We start from the raw sequence: 19,309 nt of genomic DNA on the forward strand, positions 1-19,309 counted from the left end.
AAACATGAGAGTGTCCCCCCTCCTCATATTCCCATATTTCCCCTTCTTCAGGGCTGTCTTCCTCATAATCGAGCAGAATTGGCTCCTCCACCTGCGAAATTTCCTCAGCAAAATCCACCACACGTTCCTTACCAGACCCTACATTACCACAACCTGCCTTAAGGGCCTTAAAACCACCATGCGGGGGAGCCGACTGTACTCGCCGGTCCTCCCCCTTTCGTTGACTCACATAACCATCCATCGTATCCGAAAACTCCGTCCACCTTGACCGTCGTGACGTTGGGGCCAGCGAGGTCGCGCCTGACCTTCATGTGCTGGCCGCGACGGGATCCCCCGCCGGTACGGAATGTGCCGCGCAAGGCCTCACCCTCCCTTCTCCTCGGCGATAATGGGCCGCACCTCGCCCTACCGAGTCTGCTGCGCTGCTACGCTTCTTGTCCTGAAAAGAAAAAGGTTGGACTGGTGTGCTGGGTGCCTGAAAGCTAACCGAGCCTCCTGCCCTATGACCACTCGAAAAAACTTCCCTATTCTGCATACCCCCGGAAAAACCTGCATGCACCATACCGGCTGAAAACGTCGAAGCCACACCTTCCTCGTCTCCACTCCAATCTAGCATCGCCTGCACCACCGCAGACGCAGATCCCATATCCTGCGCAACCCCACCAACTCGCGAACTGCCTACCCCAACGCAATCCGGGCCGCAAACACCCACGCCTGCCTGCACCCCTGAATCCAAACCCACGCCGCGCCCCTGCACCTGAAACAGGCCCGACGCAACTTCCCCCTCAATACTCCGAACCCCCTCAGACCAAGAGGGAAAAATATCCAAACCTTCCCAGGCTAAATCCCCCCCAGCTGGCTCCAGATCCCCAAAAACCAAAACCTCATCCCCACTACTATCCCCACCCACCCCTGCCCTACTCCGACCTTCTTCAGAACCCATAGAACGTGAACCCCCCCCACGCGAAGAAACTGAAGCCCTAGAGACCCCATAATCACTGAAAGGAAGTAAGTCCTGCTGAGAACCCCACCCCCCCACCTGAGCCCACTCTCCTTCTCCCAAAAGAACTCGCTCCTATAGACCCCTGCCCTCCCCTTAAAGATAAAGGGGGGGAAAACAATAAAGGACTCTCACATCCTGAGACCCCTACAACCCCCTGCTCCCCAGCCTCCTCAGACATGCCGAACGCCCCCAAATCCTGCTCCTCTCTTGATTGCCCCACAAAACGCTCCTTAAATGTGCCAGCACCAGACAGCTGGCCCCTCAGACCCCCAGCGCTGCCTGTCCTGTCACCTGCCTCACTAAAAACACACGCGCGAGGAGAAAATGCAGCACGCGCCATATGAGTGACCTCCTGACCCGCCCGACCAGCTCCGCGCACATTGACGCCTCCCGCCTCCTTCTGTGACAGCACCGGAGCCTCCGGCATGGAAGAAGAACGCCTCTTATACACGCGCCCTCCCCCGCGCTTGCCTCTCACCGCGGGGGAGGAATAGGAGCGCACCGCTGCCGCCGGCACCCCCGAAGCGAGCTCCCCAGCGCACCAGACCTCCCGGCCCACACCACTCACACCTCCCGCGTCACCCCTCGGTACCGACGCCCTCCGCTGCATAACGTCAGCTGGGGCCGCTTTCTTAAAGCGCTGGCGGCCCCGCTCACTCACTGCCATATGTTTCATTCGCTTCGGCGAAGTACAGGCAGCCACCGCCGCCGCTACGCCTGCCGAGGCCTGTCGCATGGGACGCGACGGCCCCGCAACTTCCCCGACGACAAGGTCCATCCGGCCCACCTCGCTCAGGAGCCGGAGGGCCTCCAAAACGCGGTAATCACCTTCCGCCATCGTAAACCGCTAAATTCCAACAAATTTAAAGCTAAAATACCACAAGACAAAAAACACCACTAGACTAGCTCCCAGCCACCAGGTCACCAAACCTAAAATGGTGGCCGGGAGCAGGCGCCCAAAGCCTTTATACTTGGGCTACATTTGGTCTACAAAAAGAAGCCCAAATTCGAAAATGGGCGCGCGAGGCCAGCCACACCCCCTCACACGCCCCCTCCCAAACCACCCGGGGGGGGACTCCCTGCGGTCGCCTGCCCCCCCCAATCCCCCCCAAGCCCCCCTTGTCATATAATCCAATTAATACATCTCAACAGAGGCCAGCGCTGTAACATGACCAATCACCGTATGGCTTTATCATGAAGCCATGCTGTGATTGGCCATCTCTGCTCGTGCCTCTCTTCTCACTTCATGCACATTGCCGGTTTTGCACATGAGGGAGAGCTGCAGGCAAGACCCCTCCTTCCATCAACTCGTGAGTCCCCTTCCCCACTGGACATGTCCCGGGCCAGCCAAAATTACAAGCACGTTCCAAGTCACAGAAGCGGCGGGCCACAGAGTAAAACAAAAGGTAAACTCTGTTTTGTTGATTTTCTATGTTTAAGTGTTTCTATGGTATGCCAATGCCGCCGTCGCCAATGTTTGAATATGCAGCTGTAGGCTAGTGCAGTTTATTTTTAAGGGTGCTGATAATAATAAATTGTGTTTGTGACTATTTATAAATTACAAGCAGGGGACCCAGGCTTGAGTCTCAGCGTCCGCTCAACCTCCCGTGATCCTAGGCAAATCACAATCTAAATCTCCTCGTGCCTAAAAATAAATGAAAGTGTCTTTGTGTAAAGTAACTGGTGCTCATGTAAAGCACTCTACTACCATCTTACATCCTGCTATGAAAAGTTACTTTTGTTTTTCTTGTTATTAGGACACGCATTGCTGGCCATGATACACTGCAGAAACAAATTAGATTACAATGAATGTCTGGCCTTTCCCTTGGATGAAGTATGATTGAATTTATTTTAATTTTTTCAATGGAGCGAACAGCTAAAACGTGTGCTTTGTTCGCCCTTGTGAAGAGCAGAGAATCTTGCCTTGCTATCAATCGAAGGGTACTGTAAAATCCAGTGTTTTCAAGCTTCTGTGGTTATGAGGCCTGATCAACTCTCTTTTGTCTTTATTGTCGCTTTACATTTGCTCTATGATTGGGGTAAGTGCAGGCCCTTATCTTCAGATAGATGGTAGTGTGCTGATTTGTCAAAAGTCTCAGACTTCCACGGATTTTGACTATATTTATGGAAAGGCCAAGGGAGTCTCCTTTTTAAATGCTGCAAATGCAGACTTGCCTGCATGTGGCACATTTTTCCTAGGCCTATAAAGGAGCCAGGGTTGATCTCCCCCATTCACAAAATATATCTATTGTAAACAGTGCACTTTGCTGTTAAAATGAAAATAACTTTACCTGGCCCCCACATGTGTAACTCCGTTCTGTCAATCAGCCTGAGAACTAATATAACCCCATAAAAAAATGCACAGTAAATCTCCACGGACTTCCATAAAAATGTCGTGCCCCCTCTCAGCTCACCAGTGTCAGACTTCACCAACCACCACTGACACTTAGTAAGTCTTGCTCCTGTAACGAGGCCCTGCTGCCATCGCAGCATCAGATGTAAGATACTTCACTAGCATATTCAGAGGTGTTATCGCAAAGTCTGTTAAGTTCTGTGGATATACTGGATAAGCAGCTACCTATGTCATTATCATATGAAATCTTTTTATTGATTTATTAACCAACTTGCTTTCTCAAATTTGCTTGAAAATGCACCATTTGGCCACTCTTTTTTCAAAATGTTCTCAGGGGGAAATTCCCTGAACCCCTCTTTTGGCGGTCAGTCTCTCTTGCCGCCGGTAACTCACGCACAACGTTTACACCCTACCTTTTTCAAAAGTCACCAGCCATACCTGCGTTTCCTTTTCCCTATCCTAGATAGCAACTGCTTATTTCCTGTTACCTCACTTCCTGTTACATCACTCCCTGTTACATCACTTCCTGCCTATGGATATTAAAGGGGCTGAATCCTTCATTGCCTTGCATTGCAACACTCCTTGCTCCTGCTGGTGTGTCCTCGCTCCTGCTGGTGACCTTTGCTCCTGCTTGGTGTATTTGTGCTCCCTGTTGGTGCACTTTGGTTTCCAGTTGGTGATTCCTGTTCCAGTTTGGATTCCTCTTAACCTTCCACTCCTATTTGGAACTTTTGTCTTCTATTCTCCACTCCTTGCTGGTATTTGCTCTTATTTGTGGGTTCTTTCCTTCCTTTCTTTTCCTGGAGTCTCTGTCTTCAACAGAGGTTTTTACCTATAGGGTTTTTCCTCTTGGGACTCCTTTTGGAAGGCACAGTCTGCTCTGGCTTTTCATTTTCGGCAGCACCGTAGCTACCAGAAAGGATCGCCCTTTCCTCGGACAGACCAGAACCGAAGTCGAGAACCTCTCCAACATGAACTGGTAAGAAAATGACAAGCCGTGTCATTGTGGGCAAATATTCCTGTCATCTAGCAATGCTGCAGTACCACTTTCTACCTCTCATCTGTCGAATTCTGTTTTTTGTGATGTGATCAGAACACACAGCACTGTTCAGTGTAGTGCATCTCAAATTTCAGAATATGCTCTTTGGGCAGTGCCAGGTTGTTGTTTGGAGTTAATGTAATATATATATATATAAACAACCCCTGCTCCAAAAGGAAAAGGCACGCACACAAGGATTGCTTGTATATGGCTTTTTTTAATGAAGTGGGTCACCCACGACCCTGCAGCTAAAAGAGCTGCGTTTCGGCTGTGTCAACAGCCTTCATCAATCTGGATATATAATATATATATATATATATTACCTGAAAGTTTCACGGTGATTCGTCAAGCGGGGGCCGAGAAAAAAGGGGGTCCCAAAACGCGTTTTCCCCATGCAATTTCCCATAGGACCTTTAACCTCAGCTACAGCCCGGACTGCTGAACGGAATTACACCAAATTTGGCAAAGAGGTAGTCCTGAGTTCAGACTCGTGCCTTTTGCTTAAATGGTGTAAATCCGTTCAGTAGTTCCTGAGAAAATGACATTTAAAAAAACATATATGTCTATGGCCTCGGAGGATCCGCGCACCCTATGCGCACCCAAGCGCGCACCCTGCCGTGCACGAGCTGTATTCTAATTGGCTGTCAACACTCCAAATCAGGAAGTGTTGGCAGCCATCTTGTGCCTCGGTAGAACCGAGGCACAAGAAACCTAAAAAACAAACGCAAGAAACCCAAAAAGGGGGCAGGGTTGAAAAACCCTGACCTCCTAGGCCTGCTCAGGGGGTCCCACAAGGACCTCCAGGGCCAAAAAAAGCATTTAAAAAAAATAGCGCGGGCTCCCTCGCTTCTTTGGTAATTGGCCCACGGGGGGCCCAAATCCCGGGGGCAGGGAAACCTGCTCTCGCTTCAATGAAGCAAAGCAGATTGCTTTTCCACATGGGGAGCAGCATGTTAGCTGCTCCCCATGTGGAAAAGCAATGCCGGCTCCCGCAGGACCGTGGGGTGATTGGGGACCCCCCCACGGCCCCCAATGAAGAGGGCCAGCCCAGGGGAATGGGGTCCCTGGGGCTAGTAGTAGCCCAGGAGGGGGCCACACGGCCCCCCTCCTAAATTTTTTATTTTTTTAAATGCAAAAAAAAAAAAATGGCCCCGGGGGATGTGGTCCCCGGAGCCATAAGTGGCCACAGGAGGGGGGCAAGGCAGCCCCCCTCCAAAATATATATTGTTTTTAAATGGCCATGCCCCGGCGGATCGGGCCCCCTGGGCAAATTATGGCCTCGGGAGGGGGGCCACGCGGCCCCCTTCCCGATTTAAAAAATAAATAAATTGGGGGCAGGCCCTGGGGCATGGGGTCCCCAGAGCCAATAAATTAGAAAACGAAGAGGGCTACACAGCCCCCCTTCTAAAAAAAAAATTAAAAAAAGGACGGGATGGCCAGAGGCCACGCCCCCTCCTTGCACCCCTCTGCAAACACGCCCCCTGGCATGTTTGCCGAGGGGGAACTAATTCCCCTTGAGTACTGGGGGTCCCTGGGGGCCAACTAGACCACCAGGAACCTCCAGTATGCGCCTGGGGGCTGCGTTGCAGAGAGGTGTGATGAGGCCATGCTCCTTTTTACACCTCTCTGCAATGCAGCTCCCTGGCGCATACTGGAGGTACCTGGTGGGCTAGTTGGCCGCCAAGGGACCTAAGGATTCAAGGGGACTTAATCCCCGATCTTAAAACACGCCTGCAATCCACTGCTGATGATGTCACATATTACATCATTCATGACATGGTCAGTGACATCACTGATGACATCATCCACGTTACAATCAGAAACACCTCATCATACACTAGCATAACCTTTCATCACTCACTGTAAAATAGAGTGCCAGATTTAAAACCATTGTCACACCAATATAAGTTTCTAAACACCCACTCAGTGATTCCTAGAGCTATACACACATCTAATCACGTACCTATAGATTGACTCATACATGCTGTCAATGATCAATAGAACACTATCAAATATGCTTATACACCTATATCGACATTACACACCAGCACACATCCTAATCACTTATGAAGTCATCCTACTCACTTATGCAAACAATGGGTCATACTTACTTTTACTTAGCTATACACTTATAAAAACACCACTTCATCTATTCATATAGATAATAACTCATACTTAGTGTGTTACAAGTATACAGTTATCCATATAGTCACTCATACAATCACTGACTCTTATGTATACTTATTTATATACAACAACTGACACATACACTGGCTTTTATTTTTCTAGTTTGTTGGACATGTACCATTGAGACATATATTGGCTCATCACCAAACCCAGAAAGATATTCACTCACCCAAACAACTGTTATAACATGTAGTTTTAACTTCATATACCTACTAAATCAACTATTCACACATCTTTGGGCAGTCACACCCCCCCACCGAACCACACACACATTCACTCTCCCATACAAATACTCAGTTAACTAATCAATAAATAATATAGACTTTCACGTAGCTAGTAACCAACTGGTGCAGCAGTTTACACAACAACTGACAAAGTGATACAGATATTCACACAGTTTAGTCACTATCCAATATATTTAGTGAGACACTATAAATTAGTCAAGTAAACAGTCAATCACACTGCTACTAAATCCTCCATCCAGATATTTATATTTATATATCCACTCATTCTTCAATGCAAATTGCTATATATATATATATATAATACATATTAAAATAATGAACCAAACAACATTCACTGGATGATGTCATCAGTGATGTCATCAGTGATGTCATTTGAGATGTCATCAGTGATGTCACTGACCATGTCATGAATGATGTAATATGTGACATCATCAGCAGTAGATTGCGGGCGCGCGAGATGTAGTTATAGTTAGTACAACTAACTATATCAGAGGAATTTCAATGGTTTTGTTTGAGTGAAATGTCCAGCTAACTATAACACCTCTAAAACCTATTGTTTTTTCAGTGAATTTCTAAGGTTTTTTAAGTGCTAATTCCTAACTATATCAGGCCTGAAACCTATGGTTTTTTCAGTGACTATATATATACTTATATATATATGGAGCCAGAGAGAGAGAGGGGGAGAGACACACACACACTTGGCAGCTGGTACATTACCCTACCAAGGTATCTGACTGGCAATGAAACTGTAACCGCCTCAGCTAACTCCATGAAATGGAGTCTCTGTATTGCACTCTCTATTTTAAGTGGGTCCATAGAACCGATTGTTGGGAAACCACAGACGTACATCCACCAAGCCCCACTGGCTAAGATACGCCCATTTCTAAGGTCACCTAAGCCTTGTGAAATAAAACGCTTGGAGATTAACCCCAAGAATTGAAACACAGATTGGCATGAAACTCGTTGCACAGATATCACTGGTCAATCAAGGGCCCAATGGCTTTCTTCTTGTAGATCAACTCAGTTTAAAAAATAACTTTAATCATTACATGAGAAACTAAACAGTTCTCCATCTAGTGCTAAATTGTCCGCCATGGCTTTAGTTTCTGCAAATGTTAAGATTTGTTTCATTCTAAACATCAAAATTAACAGTGCAATAATTTTCTTGTGCATATCAACTGAAATATCTTGCCAATGAATAGGTGCCTAGTGCATAGAAGTTGCTGACGTTGCATGAAAATCATTAGCATCCCCTCATGCAATCGTTCATTCAGTTAACTCACTTCAAAAGTTAACACATTTTTGGTTGAACTATAAAAGGAAAAAAAATGCTTTTTGATGACGTCTGGGGAATATGTTTCCAGAGAAACGCAGAATGATCATAAGTGAATATTGCTGTTTTTGGCAGGAGCCCTTGGTGTTAGCTCACACCAATAATGTTAAACTCTTTCTGTGGTTTAGGATTGAAAAAAACGACAAGAGTCTAGAAAAAAAAATAACAAGGCTTGTTAAAAAATCTGCAAATTATGAATTCTATAAAAATGTCCACCTTTTTCGGGATCCCCGAGCTGGTACGATTATAGGTCTTAGCAATGAAAGCATTTTCTGTGAATGTTATAAGAGCACCCACTTGTTCCTTTCAAACTTGTAATTTGGACTCTAAATGTGGCAGTCAAATAAATTAATCATTGAACACGGGGTATAAAAATCTCATTTACTTCAAACATGGGGTTGTTAGACAGGCATGGTGATAGGGAAGTCCCCTGATTAAGGTCCCTTAACACCAAATTCATTTTTAGTTCATTTTGATTAATGTACTTTTATCGTGCTGTACACCTCAGTGTATGTAAAGTTTTCATACTTTGGTAAACATGTTGCTTGATGTCTTTGCATTACTATTCAGCTCTACCACAGAACCTTGGATGTATTTAAATTGTATTTAAATAGTGCTTACAACCCCAGATGGGTGTCAAAGTGTGCATTTACTACACAAGTGCGATTGAGCGGGGGAGGGAGAGATGGCAAGAGGCTGAAAGAAATTAGAGGGATGCACTGGCGTAACGAAACTCGAGCCCCCCCCCTGCAAGGTACGTGGAGAGGTCCCCTCCGGACTCAATCAGGAGCTCTCCAGCCAGAGAATGGTGCTAAGGGGGCCCACTGGAGCTTGGGCCCCCCCGCACAGCAGGGGCTGCTGGGGCTGGTGTTATGCCACTGGAGGGATGGGTATGTAGCACTGGACGTGCATGTACAAAACACGTGGTCTTAAGTAAATTTGGAAATTTACAGTACATAGGCTTGACGCCATTCTGTATGGGGAAGGAAGTAATAGGCCTGAGAAGAAGGGGCTGCCTGCGGTTTATAGCTGTTGGGTGAAAAAGTGAGTGTGTTTTTCCCATACTATGGTAAGATTATCTAGAAGTGTTTAACTTGTTTAGAGTGTCTTGCTTATAAATCATATAAAATGTAATTATATATGGCATAATGTACCCCAAAGTGGACATCAGAAAGATATTTCAGGTCACATAGGAGTTCCAGGAAAATACAGAAGCACAAGGCCAACACCCAAACCTTTTATGAGGGCAAGGAACAAAGAGATGATTTGCAATAGCCTTATATTTGTACTTGGCTGTGAGTATGTTATGCAGAATATTTAGTGGGCCATGGCAGGCAGATGCACCAACATCCAAAGGCTACTCCTGATTTGATAGGCCTCAGCAGGTGACTGACTGCTCCAGCACCTCCACGGCTGGCAGTTGGGCTGGCATTGGTGGCCTTCCCAGCAGGGCAGATGACCAGCTGTGTGTAGCTTTTCTGCAGGTGGATGGCCCGGCGCCGACAGCTTCTCCTATCTAAGGGATGCACCAGGGGCATGAACAGCCATGTGCAACCTTGCAGCAGAGGTCTGGGCTAATGTCATGGCCTCTCTTGGGGCCGCTGCAGCGAAATGGGCTTATTGTACGCAGCCCCACTGCAGCCGCACATGCTGGTCTTGTTGGGACATCATTACGCACTTGTAATCATCTACTACAAGTGACTACTGACATAATTTTCTTATTACAGGCACGTTCTGACACCAGAATACACCTGCAATTTGAAAATAATCTTGCATAATTATAGAGAAAATATTATATAAGGGTAAACTACTCAAGTACCCTGTACCATATATTATATGGACATTGCAAGTCTGTTCCACCTTTATGATTCAATCCTTTTATTTGATAGCACATGCAGCACTAAACATCACCACCTACATTAGCCCTCCTATAATAATGAAAACTTAATTGTATCCCACAATTTTTATAATATTTGTTCCTTAAATTTCACTTCTTTGAACAACTATTATCCACTCACCTGGGACAAGGGAAATGTAGAGGGCACACAAAAGGTGACACAAAAAGATGAAGGAAATGGTGATACATTATTATCCACAAAATATAATAAAAGTAGAGTTGCTACCACTGACTCAGTGATATATAAAAGTACAATATTTTGATCTGGTGCTTATTTTATCTTAATAACAGCAGTACTATAAACAACGTCTCAGTCACCTTTCCAGACTTGATGTAAGACCACTCTATCAGGTTACTAGAGAGAACACTTTAGCTAACGTTCTATCTCCCAGTACCCAGGCTTGACAGGCCATTAGGAACACAGGGAAAACCCTCAGTAGGCTCAGGATATAGGGGCTGCTTTTGGTTTTTGGTGAGGAATGGGCGAAGAGATCATCTGCTATCCAGCCTGACTCTTGTTCAATTTTCTTGTAGTCCCATATGTAATTTGCTCCACAAAATCCTCCTAGATATGGTATGACTCAATTGCTACACTCACTTAATACACTATGGAACTGGTAATCGCACATTTTCCTGGGCTAACTTGAGCTCCCAGTTCCCCACTGCCCAGAAATGGGACAGACAAGGTGACTTCAGGTGCTGCCAGAACCTGAGTCTTAACCCAGATTCATGTGAGCTTGTCTTCCATGATATAGAAGGTGCAGCTGATACACACATGTGAGTGTTAAACAGTCAGTCAGTCAAATTGCTTTATTTTGATAACAAATATCAAAAAAGCATCAGACAATCCTTTATGAAAAATAGAGTTTGTGCAAATAAAAGTTATCATAAAAAACATAACTGGTACATGGTGTCTACTCGGCCAGAACATGATAACACATTGTTATATCATTTAAAAACAATTATTGCCAAGACTATGTAGCACAGATCCGAGGGATTCCATAATAAAAATATTTCATTTTGAATAAAAACAGGAGTTAAAATATATGGTTAAAATAATGGTACCCAATATAACTTATATAAGTGACAGTGCATAAGAATTGGTTTGTGCAATGTTTTGTCGATCACTTGTGCTCAGATATAGTCTCCATGGGGCCTGTGGTATAAGATTAAGTCGCCCTTTGCAAGGCTTTGTGCCTAACTATCCAGGCACAGCTTAGAAACGTAGCCACTCGGCAAACAAAAAGGGTTCTTGCATCAGATTTCAAAATGCGTAAAGAAACATGATGGTCAAGAGTGCCCAATTCTCTGCAGATTGGTTTTAACCATTTAGACCTTGCTGTTTCGTATGTTGGGCATGCAAACATAAAGTGGGCAACACTCTCCTTCGGTGCCCTGCAACAAGGACAATCTTCTGTTGTCTGTTTTGGGGAGCGCCATTTTGCAGTTAGTTCATGGACCGGAAGCGATCCAAGCCTAATTTGGATATAGAGCGCTCTATCTCTTGCTGTCTGGATTATATCCAGATATGGTTCCAGGTTTCTACGTTGCTTGTGCTGGTAAAATTCTTCTGTTAGCCTTCCCACATATGGATTACTAAGCTCCCAGGTATCGATCCAGTTCCAATAGATGCGTTTAAGCTCTGCCTTACTAGGGGGGTTTTGGTTATCCCAGGTGTCCTTAAGGCCAAGAGCTGTCATTAATTTCCTGACGTTAGTTATCCAATTAACCCCATGATTACCATATAAGCTCATTACCTCAGTAAGTGAATTCGGGAGAGCAATGGACGCAATTTAGTAATATCGCTGAACGAACGCCTGCCCAAGTCATACATCAAGGGTGTTAATGGAAATTCCGGGGAGCATCTCCTGATCCCTCAAGAACTTGTGCTCTAATCTGCAGATCTCATCAACGTTGTCAAATCCCCATAGCTCGGCTCCATAAAGGGCCGAGCTAAATGCCTTTGCATCATAAACCGTGAGTGCTGGGGAAACTGGCCTGCTTTTGCGATGAGCGATGTTCTTTGCCTAGTGCCCCGACCACACGTTTATGATTCAAGAGCATTTTGTGAAGGTGGGACCTCCATTGCATTCTTTCAGAGAGCCAAATTCCAAGATAGTCAAACGTACTGACTCTCCCCAAATGTGTCCCATCTAAGGTGAGATTGTTTCTGAACGGTTTGTGGGGGTTAAATATCATAAACTTGGTCTTCGAAGTGTTAATGACCATTTCCCGAGAGTTACAAAAAGATTGGAATCCGTTCAATAGTTTTTGAAACCCTGCTGGGGTCTTAGAAACCAGCAGTGTTTTATCCGCAAACAGGAGAGTCGGTACCTTGTCACCCGCCAGGGCCGGGGCATCAGCTGGAACTTCTTGCAAGAAGCTAACCACCCCATTCACTTATAAGGAGAATAGGGTGGGTGCCATGACACAGCCCTGGCGGACTCCCCTGTTTACTGGAATCCTTTCCGTCAACTGACCTTGGGACCCCCATCTCACCTGTGCATAATTGCCCTCGTGAAGCCGGATCAGTAAGTTGAGGATTAGTGGAGGGATGCCCATATCTCCTAGTATTTGCCACAACCTTTTCCTGGAAACCAGGTCAAAGGCAGTCTTGAAGTCAATAAAAGCGAGATAAAGACTGCCTCTGCCGATCACAACAACTTTCCAATATATGAGGAGCAGCCTGAATACCTGGTCAACCGTTCCAGTGTTGGCCCTGAATCCCGCCTGATATTGAGTGAGGACATCTTCGTCCTCAGCCCAAGATTGAATACTCTGTAGCAGGACTCTCCCAACTACCTTCTGAATTGCATCAAATAGACTGATTGGTCTGTAGTTGGCAAGGTCCTCTCTGGCTCCTTTTTCAAAATAGGGACCACCTCCACCGCTTCCAAGATTCTGGTGCTGGGTAACCATTAGAGATGGAATTAATTACAAGCTAAATGTACCGAGCCCAATTTCGGGGGTCTGCGAGGAACAAGTCTCCTGGGAGGCCATCTGCTCCAGGGGCTTTGGCGGGGACTATCTTCCTTATGGCAACTTCTACTTCTACTTCAACCAGCGAAAAAGGTTCGCTGTTGTTACCATCAGAGGAAGTAATGATTGCATGGCCCTTCCACGCAAACATCATCACAAAAAGATGGAGGTTTGTGAAATGGTGATACATTATTATCCACAAAATATAATAAAAGTAGAGTTGCTACCACTGATATATAAAAGTACAATAGTTTGATCTGGTGCTTATTTTATCTTAATAACAGCAGTACTATAAACAACGTCTCAGTCACCTTTCCAGACTTGATGTAAGACCACTCTATCAGGTTACTAGAGAGAACACTTTAGCTAATGTTCTATCTCCCAGCACCCAGGCTTGACAGGCCATTAGGAACACAGGGAAAACCCTCAGTAGGCTCAGGATATAGGGGCTGCTTTTGGTTTTTGGTGAGTAATGGGCGGAGAGATCCTCTGCTATCCAGCCTGACTCTTGTTCAATTTTCTTGTAGTAGAGTAGAGTTTCTCAAACTGATCATGCCAATCTTGGCTTGAAATATGGTTGGGAATTCGATCTGAATCCCTCTTGTCCGCCCGTCTAACAAGGTTCCAGAAAAAATTGGTGTCCCTTGCTATGCTAGCGTCCTTCAGATCCTGCCAGCGAGTCTCGTCCCATTTCAGCTTTGCTTGAAGCAGAGCCGCTCTATACTCTTTTCTTGCGATTTTCATCAAAGGGCAGTTCTTGCTTCTAATTGCTAAGGCTAATTCCTGCCTCTTGTGCCTGCAATCCTTAGTATACCATGTCTGGCGACTCTTTGGTTGCACATCAGATTTATTGCGCTTATTGGGTGCTTGGAAATATACGCCTATCTGTTCAATTGTGTGCGAATGGATTGTAGGGACGTTTACCAGGCCGTCTATGCCTGTTGTTGCCTCTTGTAGCTCTAAAGTGTTCTTGCTCAGTACTTGCCTGATTCCAGCTATTTTTGAGTCTTGTACACGACCTTACTCCATTTAAGGGACCTTCTACAATTTGAGGGGACTACCTCTTTGGTCAGGAATAGCGTATGGGTGCTCGAAGAAAGAAAGGGGAGGACTCATTGGATCTTCATATTCACTCAAAAGGGGTTATGGTCGCTATCAGTGGTGTTGCCCACTACGATGTCTATCATATTTCCCCATAGCCTTACGTCTAATAAGACCCAGTCAATGCACGAAGGGCTACTAGCTCTATTATAATTGTTAGCACCCTGGGCGTCTGATAAAGTTCTGCCATTTGCAGCCCTCAGGCCAAACTCCAAGGTAAGTACGTTGAGTTGGATTGCTATCTGAGACCATCTTTTAACAGGAGGTATACTTAATGGGGGAACAGCCCATTTCCTGTCATCTTCCTCAATCCCCAACATATCTTCTGAGCTTAGAGGCTTGAAGGTACAATTAAAATCTCCTTCAACCACAACTCTAGAGTGAGACAGGCAACTGGATAAACCTTGTTCCAATAGCGTGACAATAGGTGATGGTTTTGTCCCCTATGGTCCCCCCATGACTTGTAAACATTAAACAAGTCAAGAGTTTCTTCCCCCCTGGGTCCCTTAATAGTGAGCCTCAAGATGTCAGGACTCGCACTTTGTTGTACGGTATTTCTACAGCCCAAAGAGATGTTAACCCAAATGATCAAACCACCCATGGTGGTAGCTGGTGAATGAAAACAAGTGTAGCCTGATTTATATAAAGGAACCAAGCTCCTAGTTTCCTGAAAAACACAAATGTCAATGACCTCTATCAGTTCGTTCCAGTGGGACAATGACAATTTGCTGGTGAGTTCTGCAACGTTCCAGGAAATGATCTTTAGATGTTGGGGTAAAGCCGGAGCAAGGATTGTGTCTCTGCTAGGGATGTGTTGGCAGGGAGACACTAGGGCGGAAGGCGAGACAAGGTAATCCGAGAGTATGGAGGGAATAACCTCTTGAGCCCTCAGAGTATCAATTGGGTGGTAGCTTCGGCCAATAGTTCCCGAGCTAGTTGTCAACGGCTCGGGACCAATACGAGGGATTAAGTTATTTTGGAGACTGTGTTTAGTCATTGGAGGGATAATATGTAGTTCCTGGTGAAGCTGGAATTTGCGTTGCAGTCAATCGATGGTTTCCAAGAGGGTCCCTCCACTTAGGGCCATCAATGGTTGCTTATCATGTGGCCTGGATACTGATGTTATTGGAAGTCACCTGAACTGTATAGCTGAGGAGCCTGGAGGGCAAGTACAGTACTCCAGTGCAAGAAGATTTTTGGCCAAATCGGCCTTGGACAGGGTAAGCTCAATGCAGTCCAGAGGTTGGGTGAGGGACGTGCATCTCCGAGCCCTGACAATATCTTCTCGTATGACTGAGCGGCAACCCCTAACATGACGGATCCAGTGTATGGATTTGTTGATTAGGGAGTCTTCATTTTCGTAGCCACCCATTAGATCTAACTTGGGAACATTAACCATAAAAACTTTTTGCGCCTGTGGATAAGAGGGGGTTACTGAGTAGCTCCTCTGAAGGTGATCTTTTGCAAAGGGGCGCGTAACCAGTGGTAAACTAGGAGGCCTAGTGCAGTTTGTAAGGTCCTGAGAGGGAACTTGATTCTGGTGGTTTTTAGATGTGTTGACTTTGAGATGGTCTGCCTGTTTTAACTTGGATGTTAGGGGGACGTGCTTAAATGTTACGGGGGTAAGCGAGAAGGTCCATTTCCTATTGGGCCTCTTTTTTTATGAGTAAGTGAGCATGCCCGATGGGCCTGTGGACATTGTTCGTGCAGGGGGTTTGCAGGCTGCTTTTGGGGTATGTCCTTTGAAGATAGGAGTTTAACTGTGATGATAAGTTCTTCGATGATATGTCTCATGGTTCCTATCTCCAGCATGAGGGAGCTTACAAGCTGAAAAATGTCATGCGACAATGGGGTTTCCGCTTCAATAATCTCAACAGGAGTTGTAAGAGTTGCTTGGGATATCTCATCCCCAGAGGCATCTTGCATATCTGCCAAAGCTGCAAACCTATTTAAGCAGGTGATGGAGGGACCAGGTTGACTCTCATCAATACTAATAGGAAAATTTGAAGGATGGGAAGAAGAGTCATTCACCTGTCTTACTCTAAGCTCCAATGATGTATCTTTACTATGTGTTGATACTCCCTTCCGGGAGGGCTTCCTGAACATTGTGGGAATAATAGTTGAGCGGGGAGGGCTGGTTCTTCTGTGGGGGGATTGGTCGTTGGTGTGGGGAACTGTTGGTTCTGTTTCTAGGATGTCTGCACATTCATTAATGAGGGTGTCTATTCTATCCATCACGCAGTTGTTAGCAGCATGTTTGTGGGCTTTCCTTGTCCTTTTCCCCTTTCCTGCCCCCCCGTTAGGGCCATTTCCCGCCACTGCTCCCTCCATCGTTTTCCTTTTGCCCATGTTTTGGCCCGTGATAATTGTGTGTAGCTCATTGCTTACAGTGACCCACGAGATAACTATAGCCCCAATGCCCAAAATCAAATATTACGTTTGCTGAGATTATTTAATAAATACAGGGGCCCAGCTTAGAATTTATAGTCAAAGATTCTTACTGGTATCTTCTTTCAACAAAGAATCTTTGCCAAAATCGTTAGTGCTTAGCACAGTACCTAGTCATATTGCAAGTAGGTCTGGGTCGCTGCTCAGAAGTTGGGTGAAAGAGCGGTGGCCCTGCCCTGCGCAGCCAGCGCGCGTCCCGATGGTGACGGCGCTTTTAGCACGTGTGGTGGTTCCTCTCCCCCCTGGGGGCTTGTTGATTTCTGGGGAATGGAGTCCCCTGGAGGCAACCAAAGCAGGCAGCAAGGCGGTGGAGCGCGTCCCGCGTCGTGGGATGCCGACGGTGCTTTCAGCGTGTGTGGTGGCTCCTCCCCCTCCTGGGAGCTTGTTGATTTATGGGAAATGGAGTCCCCTGAAGCAAACACAGCAGGCAGCAAGGCGGTGGATCGCGTCACACGTCGCAGGCTGCCGACGGCGCTTTTAGTGCGTGTGGTGGCTTGTTGATTTCTGGGGAATGGAGTCCCCTGGAGGCAAACACAGCAGGCAGAAAGGGGGTGGAGTGTGTGTCCCCACAACTAGGATACTATTTTAATAATATTAACACCTCACAGCTATACTTCATGGATTATCACTTTAGTTTTTACCTGCATATTTAGGGTTTGTTGAATTGCACTAAACATGTCACCCCAAAGCACCTTCAGAGCTGAGACAGATGTCATGATGGCACAAGTGAGCCACATTGCAACGTAGTCAACGAAGGATGCTACCCCTTAAACCACAAGCACCACAAGGCAAGCTTCTTTTCATAGCAATGGGAAGCAGTCCACCACATATCTTTTCCACTATTCCTAAGCAAATTCATCATTGGAAATTTACAGTGACACTGCAAGTAAATTTCACTTAAATTTAATTAAATTTCCTGTCCTATTTCTTTCCAATTACTGGTTGTTGGAGAGTTACGGTTTCTTCTATCGTGCCTAGGCACAGCAGAATTTATTTTGTATCTCTAACTCACTCTGCTTTTTGTGGGTCACAGCAGCTGCAGTTTTTATGTGGATATAAGGCTGCAGTTTGAGGCGACTGTAGTACGGGCCTGATCCCTAGTTTGCCTCCATGCTTACTGTTCCCCCCACCTGTCTGCCCACCCACACACACCAACTCTGCTTGCTGCCTCCTGGTTCATGCTGGGCAGTCCCCCTGCTCCTAGCCACCCTTTGTGTTCCTAGAAAATTCTACCCCAGCAGTTGAGCCAGAGTGCAAATTGTTAGAATAGGTGACATTAATTTCCATGTTTCTATTTTGCATCTGCATGGCCACTGCAACCACTAGACATGCAGGGACTCATTCCCATTCTGCTTTGGTATCAATTGTGATGGTAAATACCAAAAGTATTATGTACTGGATTTTGCAAATTTGGGGGCATATTTCCAACAAGGCGATAATAAATTATCGCCGCTTTAGCGGCCGTTTTCGGCCGAAAAGCGGTGATAATTTTATCGCTATATTAGCAAGGTCACGCTAACGCGTAAAACCTTGCTTTAGCGTGGGGATTTCTAACGCCCAGCTTTGTATCTCTAATGATATGCAAAGTGGGCGTTCCTGACCAGACATGATAGGAGAAATGTCGCTAAGTGACATTTCTCCTATCATCAAGCCCCACGCTATGAAGCATAGCGTCAGGAAAAGTAGTGATAACACCTGTTATCGCTACTTTCCTAACACCTGCTTCAGGACTGACTTAGCCATGATATCCTATGGAAGGTGGATATCATGGCTAAGTTTGTGAGTCCCTATCAACTAGCTAACGTGAGATTATCGCTGGGTTTCCAGCGATAATCTCACGTTAACCAGTTAGCGCTAGGATTTTTATCGCTGATGAGATAAGCGTTGCTAATAGCACGCTATCTCAGCGATAAAAATCGGCGCTAGCCGGCGATAATTATCCGAGCGCTAAGTGCGCTCAGCGATAACTTTCGTCGGTTATTGTTGATATGCCCCTTGGATTTTTGCCAGTGCAAAGTAAATCCTGGCCCAGAGAGGTGTTCAAAATCACTCCATTTTTTTTCAATTTTCGTGCGATTGTGGAAATATTTTCACAAAATTTGGTGAGCTGTGCTTTGCTTGTATCTCAAGTGAAATTTTCATGTGAGGGAATTCCTTGCACGATATGGTCTTGCGAGATACCAACCGGACACTGATTGGAGCAGAAAGTGCCTCCTATAGCCGTACATTACACAAATCGCATAATGGAAAATTTAACTAACTGCAAATTCGGCACATTTCGCTAGTCTTAACTCAAATTTTGCATATGCATACCCAAGCTGTTCATCTCTGGTGGGTTTACTATCACTGCTCAGGAAGCATTTTAGTATGCTTGAATGAAAAATCTAAATTTTTGAAATCGCAAAAAAGAACCTGTATGTGTCTAAAATGTTAGCGGTTACAGGTGCTAGATAATTCAGTACAAGACCTTTATTGAATCGATGTGTGTGGAAAAGGGCAGCAAATGAAAGAAAAGGAGTCAACATGACAGCAAGCCGGCCTTATAAAAATGTAGTCCAGATCTTCCCCTCAATTTCTAGCTCTGCAAATATCTATTAAAAGAAAGCAACACATATTTTATAATTTAGCACTGTGACAAAGTCATCTCAAATAAACACTGGTATTTTTTTTTGCACACCGTAAATATATAAAATCGCTTTTATGTTATTAAAGTGCTTTTATCAT

This window comes from Triturus cristatus, chromosome 4_2 (assembly GCF_964204655.1).
Source record: "Triturus cristatus chromosome 4_2, aTriCri1.1, whole genome shotgun sequence".
Taxonomy (NCBI): domain Eukaryota; kingdom Metazoa; phylum Chordata; class Amphibia; order Caudata; family Salamandridae; genus Triturus; species Triturus cristatus.